Below are 10046 nucleotides of genomic sequence, written 5' to 3' on the forward strand. Positions count from 1 at the left end.
ACAAGCTTACCATTTTGGGCATCTAGGCTAGATCAAAGTATTGGCGTAGAGAGTGTTTGAGAATCGCTGACGGACGTCTGTAGCATAGCTACCTGGCACTAACATAATGTCAATACTCAGAGAAGCGACTCGGATGGGACACGGAGACTCTTTGAGGGTGTCAACCTCAAGAAGTGAACCTATGGAACGACATCATCTAACGCACTAGCAAACCCCCGAACCTAGAAAATTGCCTATGTCACTGCACTAGGTCATGTTAGCAACAAGCTAACCCATGTAACATTTTTTGGGACCTTTACTGTAAAAACACTTATTCTTTTGATAAATCGAGAATATTGTAACTCCTATTTGCCAAGTGGATATGTAATCTAAGAGCCAAAGCTATAAGCTTCCAGATTATATCAATTTATCCTTAGTTAGATCTCCCAGATGATTAGTTTTAGACCAAAGAAACCTTGGCTAAGGTATAAAAGCCAACTTTATAAAGTTAATTAAAAGTTTTGGATAATAAATACACAGCGTGAGCTTATGGCGCTTACTTCTCTCCTTCTCATGCTTCCTTCTCCCTTGTCGGTTCCGTCTATTGCGTTGCACAGGTAAGAGCTCTGCGCATTGACGTAAACATATCATGATAAATTGTAGCTTTTGGCATCGCCAACCCGTAGCCTAATTTCATCATAAGTAGAAATTTAAATTAGGAAATCACAAAGTAAGCATGGGGGGGTATTGGGACATCATTGCTAAGCATTTAGATGCATTCGGGGTCAGAAACGACTAGGTCAAAATCTCACTACTACTAATAATCATATTTTTTGCACTTCATTGAAAGTGAGATTTGAGACCATAAGCATGTGTGCTTAGGTCTTATATACTTAACTAAGAATTTTCATAACATTCGGATGTCGTTTGATGCTGTAACGGTCATGTTTTGTTTGTCGATTATTAGTGACTAGCTTTTGATGACTTAGGTCATTTGAGTGTAGCTTGTGTTGGATGCGAGTTGTCTGTTGTTTTTCAAGAGATTGACATCGTCTTGTAGCCTCTATGCACTAGTGATTCATCTTTGTCTGACATGCATCCCGGCATCTATGAGTGCTCTTTCTATCGTGTTGTCGGCTAGCTGGACATTGATCCATAAATCCATTCCTCCACGCCAACCTTGCTCGAGTTGAATTTTTGTAATAGGAGGAGAAGGTATTGTAGCCCGTGGTAGAATAGCTGGGTTTTGTCGTTCTTTACGTCGTAAAACCCGCACCCCAGCTTCCTCCCGTGCTTGTGCTTTAATTGCTTGAGCCTTTTGTTTTCGGTCTTTTGCTTCATGTATATTCTCCAACATTGCCACTATGAGAGGATTATATTTCTTTTCATTAATTCAATTAGACATTACCTCTCCCTCTAATGCTACAAGTTGAACGACACCACTTGGTGATATGTCATTAATCATGAATGGCCCGCTACCCCGCTTCTTGAGTTTTTTGGAGTGTTGTGTTAGGATGTAGACTAAGACATAGTCACCCTTTTGAAACTCTTTGTTTATCACATGTTGGTCGTGGAAGTCTTTCATTTGTCTTTTTTGTGCATAGATGGATGCAACAATTTTAGTCTCAATTCATCCAACTGGATTAGTTAGTCCAATTTGGTAGACAATTCATGCCCTGTCAATCCCAATTCTTTTGCAATGCGTTGTCGAGAAATTTGCGGTCTTGCCAGGAAAGCACCGGGCTTATGGCTGTGAGAGTTTGTGAGAGAACTCAACAAAAACTATATGAAGGAGTTAAACCATAGATGCCATGAAGACTAGGGTTTGGAAAGAAGTGCAATCAAAGAAGACTCACTCTTTCTCTCTTGCACTCACACACACAAAGAAAGAACACAAAAGAGAATGTCAAAACAATACGAAAATGAAAACATCAAGGCTATGGTCATATCGTATCATGGGTAATATGAAAGGGTTAATAGATGAGTTAATGGCATTCAATCTTGACTGACCAAATAGGCTACGAATTGTTCTTTGGAATTGTAGTTTTGTGCTTACCATAATATATATATTTTGTCTAGTGATTGGGATTAATTGTGTGTACAAATCCTCTTGGTTCATAGCAAGATAACTACACTTACGTCAAAAGAAAAGTTATAGTCTATGAGAGGTAGTATGATGGGATCCGGTGATAGAAGTATTTCATTAAGCCTTTCTGGGCCAAAGAGAAACACTATACGTTGTTGAAAATGTATTTTTCGGCTAATCCATACGTTAATTCTAATAGATCGTACAGAGTGAAAGCGATAGAAATGATCATCATGTGGGTTATTCATCTAGGAGAGTATGTGAGAAATGTAGATATGAGAGAAGTGAAGAGATGAGAAGTTTCCCTCCCAAGCCCTATTCTTGCCCGTAGGCAATAAGGATACTGCGGGGAGAGATGTACCTGTAGAAAAGAGAACCTAGAATTTGCAGAGAGGATGAATTACTAAGAATGAGAGAGATAGGTTTGGTTAAGGAGATGAGATTAGATACATATATATATATATATATATATATATATATATATATATATATATATATATATATATATATATATATATATATATGTCGGATTAGAGATGAAAAAGAAAACAACAAGAAATCAAGAAAACATCAATGTAGAACACATTTTACTTGACAAACCCTTCGGCACCATTATTGATAGAGAGAGAAGAAAAGGGGAGCACTCCACTTTGATTGATACGCCAAGTACAACACCTTCTTTGATTAGAGTTGATCTTCCAAGGATAGCGTACAAGAATGGTTAGTCTTCCTCTAGGAGAAAGTGTAGGCTTGGGCTTATGTTAATGGGGCTAAGTACAATTAGGCATTACTACTCACTCCCTCAAGAATTCCTCTCATCAATGGCTTGAATGCTTGAGTCCTTTTCTTCAAGGAAGAAGAGGTCCCCTTTTATAGGTGAAGGGAACCCCCAAGGGTTTACACAAGAAGAGAGGAGCCAGTGTGAATAGGAATTGGAAAAGTTGGAAATGAGTTGTCCCTGCATGATGTGGGCAGACTGGGGTCCAGTATTTTGATCATATCTCCTCAACCGTGGCTCCAAATAAAAAAGTAAAAATATGAGAAAAAACTTCAGCTCATTAGCTACGATTTTCATTTTAAAATCATTTTCCAATTCGGATTGGAACCTTTTGTAAAAAATTCATCAAAATAGGGTCCATTTCTGGCAGCAAAAGTCTTCCCGTGGTCCCCTTAGCTTAGACTTTCATTTAATTCCAAAGGACACCTCATGTCATATGAAAGCATGACATTGCTTCTTGACAAAGTTTTGTAATCATGCTTGCAATAATACATTAAAATAAGTGTATCTTTGAAATCATGCCACCTAGTGTCCCACTAGGATTTGATTCCCTCCTAGTAAGCTATTTAAAGAGAAATATAAAAAAAAGTATAAAAAATACATAGAATATATATATATATTGGAGTTTACCTTAGATATAGGATCTAGCTAGGGTGTGAGATGATAATGAGATAGTAGAAATAAAGAATCAATGCTTTTTGCCCCAGGTTAAAGAGGCGGAGCTATTGAGCTTTTCCCATAGTATTTTCTGATGGTAAAGTAAGGATAGGTTACCCTTGAGAAAAATAATAGGATGAGATAGAAGGCTTATTATTATACTTAAATATGCATATGTACATTATAGGAAAGATAATTATGTATCTAAAAAGTTACAAGATAGATCTTGTAGCATGCGTTCCCACTATGTACGTGTCACAGCACGACAGCGTAGTGTAAGAATACAAAATTCAATGGCCAGGATGGCATTTATCCCAAACACCAAATTGCACGGGGTCGTGTTTTGTGGCGTTTTGTATGCTACCCGATATGTCCATAAAGCTGAGTGTAGTTTCTAATCCCAATCCATTCTGTATTCGTTGACAATTTTTGTGAGCATTGTGCACAAAATTTTGTTTGTGCTCTCAGCTTGGCCATTTTCTTGAGGGTGGTATGGCATGGAATTTGAATGAAGCACTATAAATTCTTGGAGTATATAACCAATCATCTCGTTGAGGAAATGAGACCCACGGTCGCTCACTATCTCAACCAAAAGTTCGTATCTTGTGAAGATGTTCTCATACAAAAACTACGATGTCATTCGGGCATCGTTCTTTTGCATTGGTTTGGCTTCTATCCACTTGGTCAAATAATACGTGGCCACTATAAGATATTGGGCATGTGTTCTATATGCCGATGGTGTACTAGTTCCAGCAAAGTCTATTTCCCATTTGGCAAAAACTGTAGCTCCCATCATTGGTCGTAGTGGCATCTCATCACGTCCTATTGGTACTTTTGCTCGTTGGCAGGCATCACATCGTTTGACATATTGTTTTGCATCAAGCGTAATTTTTTGGCGAGCAATTTTTTGGAATCCTAGATTCTAAAAATATTTCTCTCTCTCTCTCTCTCTTTCTCTCTCAGTTGTGTGTGTGCTTTGCCGGTGGGTGTATGTGTGGTAAGAAAAAGAGGAAAATGGTAAAACCTTTCTATCACCCAAGTGTGGTAGATTGGTTATGCCATTTCCATCTTGATAACATGTCTTGAGTTCAACTCTCCTCATTGAATAGACCTTAAAGGTCTCTTGGCATAGTTTCCTACGGGTTAAAACAATCTTCTTCGTCTTCTCTCTCTCTCTCTCTCTCTCTCTCTCTATATATATATATATATATATATATATATATATATATATATATCGTGCTAATGGATAGATGACTCTTCATCTATGGTAACTACCTGGGGTACCTTTTACCCCTCGATACTATTGATAACACTGATATCTCTCCCTTTTGGAAATTTATCTTGCAAACTTCCAAGGGAAGAGCCTTTTTTCTCTAACTCTCTTTCCCTCTACACCCAGATAGGAATAATTGGGAATTCTATCGTGAAGTATCATTGGGCTTCTCGCAACCCTGATAAAATATCTCTCTTGTTTTTTTCCCACATTGTATCTGGGTATCTGTCATAATAATCAATATCTAATTCTCCTAAATGATTTTCTCATATTAAACTGATCATTTAATGTGGGGAAGTGCCAAGGGAGAAAAAGCTAGAATATTGGTTAAGTTAGCAGACCGGCCACAGTAGGGATCCAAAGGAGGGAAAATAGGGATCCAAAGGGGGGGCCATCTGCAAAAGAGCCATGTGAAACAACGGGCTAAAAAGACCCTAAGGTTCAGCCCATTAAGACTTCCAAAATGCTAAGGTTCCAAAATTCAAAGGTTGTGTCCAAAGGTCAACCTTAGGGAAAATTGGATGCTTAGTGTGTGCCCAAAAAGTCTTTCTACATCCCTACATGGGAGGGGGCGAGCCCCAAAGCTAGGGGATGAGAGAGAAAGCCACACACACACACACAGGCTCCCTTTACACAAAGGGAATGAGGGACACATGTCAGCTCCCTAGGCCAGATGCCCACAAGGTATGCCCAATTCCTATTGGAAGACCCTTGAAGTGGACCAATGAGAATTAGGCTAGAGTAAATCTAGTTTAATTAATTTAAAAACATTTAATAAAAGAAACCAATAAGAATTAAGTGTCCTAGAAGACTATTGGGCAGTCTCCCAAGGGGTCCAATGAGCATTCAGGAGCCCCATGGCTTGCCTGATTCCTATTGGCCAGGAGGCAAAGGGGTCCAATGAGAGTTTAGTTTAATTATTTAATTATCTAAAGCTCTCACAAAAGGGGAAAGGGGGACACATGTCAGAAGGCTATCACTTATGCTGCTTAATCCCTATTGGCTTGACCTGGGGAGGTCCAATGAGGCAAAAGCCAGACTAACTTAGCAGCTAGGGCTCGCCCAAGAGAGAGAGGGGGCTGATTTTTGCTTGGCATTGACACACACACTCTCACACTTGACCATGTGTGAAGGGAAAATACTCTATCTCCTCCCAAGCTTTAATGGAGAGCTCATCACCTACTCCAAGCTTGTGAGATAGAAGCCTACATCAACACTCTCTTGGCATGTGGATGCAAATCCAACCAAGAGCCAAGCTTCAATGCATGCTCATCTTCTCTACCAAGCTAATTACTAAGCTAAGCTATGCTAATATGAGTGATTATGTGAGGAGATGTATTTCTTTCTCGTAAGATACTTCTTTTTCCTCTCAATCTACTCTCATACCCTGCTAGCTCTCACCATCTTCGAAGGTGTGTGAGGTCTTGGGTCTGAGAACGGGGATAATTCAAGTTGTGCTTGATTAAGTGTTTTGCTTGGTGTATGAAGCTTCCATCTTCATTACACTAGCTCGTCTTGAAGGAACACAAAGAATTGTATTGTACAATGTCTCTCTTGATGGGAGAAACCATAATACAAAGCCTTTTGGAGGGGGGACCGGCTCCATGCAAATCCGGTCCTCAACTGTTGTCAATAGCTTAATTGCTCTCTCTTTTGAAAGTATTGTCGATGCTATCTAACTAGGTGTTATGCTTTTTGTTGCTCTCTCCACCCAAGCACTCTTGTAATTCTCATTAGGAATCAACTCTAATGAAATGCTCACTATGTTCATGCTAATTTCCGCTACACATAAGATTATAGGCCATTAAATGTTACATTGGTATCAGAGCTCAAGGTTTCTCTTTTCTTGCTCAAGAAGGGAGGTCCTCAAGCTAGCTACAAATGGTTGGTATTATTAATTGCCTGTGAGTAAGTAGAATAGGGATTTTTCAGCCTTGCAGTGCGCCTGCCTTTGTGCAGTTAACGGGGCATCACCGTCGAGAGCTATGGTCTTAATAGTGGAGTCCTACGGGGCTTGCCTACGGCTTAACCACTATTGAGCTATTAGAAGCTTGACAGGAGCCGGTGCTGTTTTGGTGTCGAAAGACCCTCTCTTCTATTCCTTGCAATTAATGGTATTCGAGCCGCGGGTACAGTAGCTTGAGTGCTTTTTCTAAAGGGGTAAAGAGGAGTAGCAACTAGGGCTTGAAGTGCCAAAGTACACCTAAAAAGTTTACACCTAAAAGTTGTTAGAATGGCTGACAATATTAAAGAGAGTGAAATTAATGTTGATAACTTTGATTTTGCTCATGAGCAAGCTACTAATGATGCTTCAATGCTTGTTAATTATTTTGTTTCTAGGCTTCAACAAGCCATGGGCAATCCATCTCTCCAAAGTGAAGTGCAACGGCAGCTCCGTGCTCACGGGATTCTCCAAGCTCATCACCATGACGAGAGAACACCTAGGAAGCCTCCTTGTGAGACTACCAAAAGAGGTCTCTCTCCGATTCGGGAAGAAGAAGAGAATCCATATGAAGGGCTCAAGAACTTACTTCTTGATGATGCATCTCCTTCCCAAAGGAGAACTCAAGAGCCTCCACCGAAGGAACGAGAAAGAAGCGAGTCTCCCGCCACCTCGGCGGAGATGGCTCCACGAAGACGGCGGGTTAAACGCTCTCCATCACCACCAAAGCGGAGAAGACCATCACACTCTTCTCCACGCCATAATTCAAAGAGGGATGATAAAAAGCAAGAGAAGAAAAAGGCGAGAAAGAGGACACCCTCTTCTCCATCTTCTTTATCCTCTTCCTCTTATGAAAGCTATGGTGAAGACGACAAAGATCAAGACAAGAAAAAGGCGAGAAAGAGGTCACCCTCTTCTCCACCTTCTTCAAATTCTTCATCTTCTGAAGAAAGTGATGGTGGAACTTTTGAACCATCAAAAAGAAGAGGCCATAGGAAATCCTATGCCGCATGGAAGAGGTCGTCCAAGCTGAAGAAATTCAAAGAGGGAGGGAAGAGCATCTCTTTCCTTACCTATGATGGCACCTTCGGTGCTACAGACAAAGTTTTGGCCTTTATCCAGCAATTCGATGCGGCGTTTGGAGATGAGGGCTTCACGGAGTCCTCTAAGCTACGCCATGTAGCTATGCACTTTCAAAAGTCCGCCAGACAATGGTGGTCTAGCCTACGAGCCAACGGTGAAGCTCCACGAACATGGAAGGCTTTAAGAGCTTCCATTATGAAGCAGTTTTTGGCCACCGATGCCAAAGACAAAGTACTCACCGAATGGCGAAGCTTAAAGCTCTCTCCCAATGAATCCATCCACAAATATGTAGACAAGTTTTGGGACCTACAACTCAAAGCCACTGTCTTCAAAAAGTTGGATTTTGGAGAGCAAAAGCAACAATTTTGTGCGGGCTTAACCGAAGAAATGGCGGAGTATGTCAACTCCCAAAGGCCACGTACCATATCGGCGGTAATACACCATACTATGGTGGCCTCGCGAATCAATTTCCAAACGGGGGGTAAAAGAAATAATAAGCCCCCGGAAAACAAAGGTTCCAATGAGCCTAAGGGGAAGGACAATGTCCAAAAGTCTCCTAAGGGCAATTCCAACAAAGCTAAAGAGAAGGGAGTTTACAAAGGAAAGAATAAACTCTCTCCTGAAGAGCTTGAGCGTTATCGTAAAGATAACCGGTGTTTCAAGTGCGGCGAACAAGGGCATGCGTACCGCGCTTGTCCCCAAAAGAACAACCGCCAAGATCCTCCTAGAGCTTCTTTGGTTGAAATCCAAGAGGAGGAGATTCACCAAACTCACCACAAAGGATCTCCTCTATGCCATGCTTGGGGAAAGGTAAGAGAACATGATGCTTTTATTCTCTTTGACCCTGGTTCTACTCACAATTTCATATCTATGGAGTTAGCCACCAAGCTAGGCATACAATCCTACGAGATGGGAGATATCCTACCCGCAGACAGTGCCTTCAAGGGGCAAGAAGCTTCAGTCACTCCCTTAATCGGGAAATTGAGGCTTCATGTCCAAGGCTATGTGGACAAAGAGGATTTCTTTATCTCTCCTCTCAAGCATGAGGATGTAATCCTAGGGGCACCATGGTTTGACCGTCTGGCTGCCCATGTTAAATGTCCTGAAAGGAGAATCTCCTTTAAGTTCAGGGAAAAGGACATGTATATAGATGCTAGGGAGATGGGTAACACCATCCCCATTGTACATACCCCAGCTTTCAACAAGTCAATAAAGAGCTCTATTTCCATGTACATGATTTTTGTTAAAGATTCTCAAAATGAACCTAATGCTTTAGCAAAAGAAAATAAAAGCAACCAAAAGGAATTAGAGTTATCCAATTTTCTCAAGGGGTTTCAAGATGTCTTTATTGACGACATCCCTTCTGAGCTACCTCCTAAACGAGGTAATGACGACCATGCAATTGAACTTCTTCCAGGAAGTTCACCGCCTAACAAACCTCCTTATAGAGTTTCTCAAGCTCAACAAGAGGAGATTATGCGGCAAGTGCATGAGTTAATTGAGAAGGGCATGGTTAGGCCTAGCTCATCTCCATTTTGCTCACCTGTGCTATTAGTGCAAAAGAAAGACGGCACATATCGTATGTGTGTCGACTATAGAGCACTAAATAGGATCACTATCAAGAATAGGTTTCCCGTTCCACGGGTAGAAGACCTATTTGATAAGCTACAAGATCGACCTACTTCAGTAGGATTGACCTAAAAAGTGGCTATCATCAAATAAGGATAGTTGATCAAGACATTGTAAAGACCGCATTTCGTACTACATTTGGTCTTTACGAATACATTGTCATGCCTTTTGGCTTGACTAATGCACCAGCCACATTTAACCGCTTGATGGAGAAGCTGTTCAGACCTCATCGAACCTTCACTGGAGTGTTCTTTGATGATATTATCATCTACTCTAATTCATTAGAGGAACATAAGCAACACCTCCAGGTAATATTTCAAGTTTTAAGAGAGAATAAACTTTATGTTAATCGAAAGAAAAGTGAATTTTTCTTGCAAGAGATTCAATATTTAGGTCACATTATCTCTCAAGATGGAATCCAAATGGATCCATCCAAGTTAGAGGTAATAAAAGGATGGCCTAAACCAAGGAATCTTCATGAACTAAGAAGCTTTATAGGTATGTGTGCATACTATAGACGCTTCATAGAAAAGTTCTCACAAATTGCGGGACCATTACATGACCTAACAAAGAAAAATGTTAGGTATACGTGGTCTGCTAAGGAGAACAATGCTTTCGA

This window comes from Adiantum capillus-veneris, chromosome 4, assembly GCF_014529385.1.
Source record: "Adiantum capillus-veneris isolate H3 chromosome 4, ASM1452938v2, whole genome shotgun sequence".
Lineage (NCBI taxonomy): Eukaryota > Viridiplantae > Streptophyta > Polypodiopsida > Polypodiales > Pteridaceae > Adiantum > Adiantum capillus-veneris.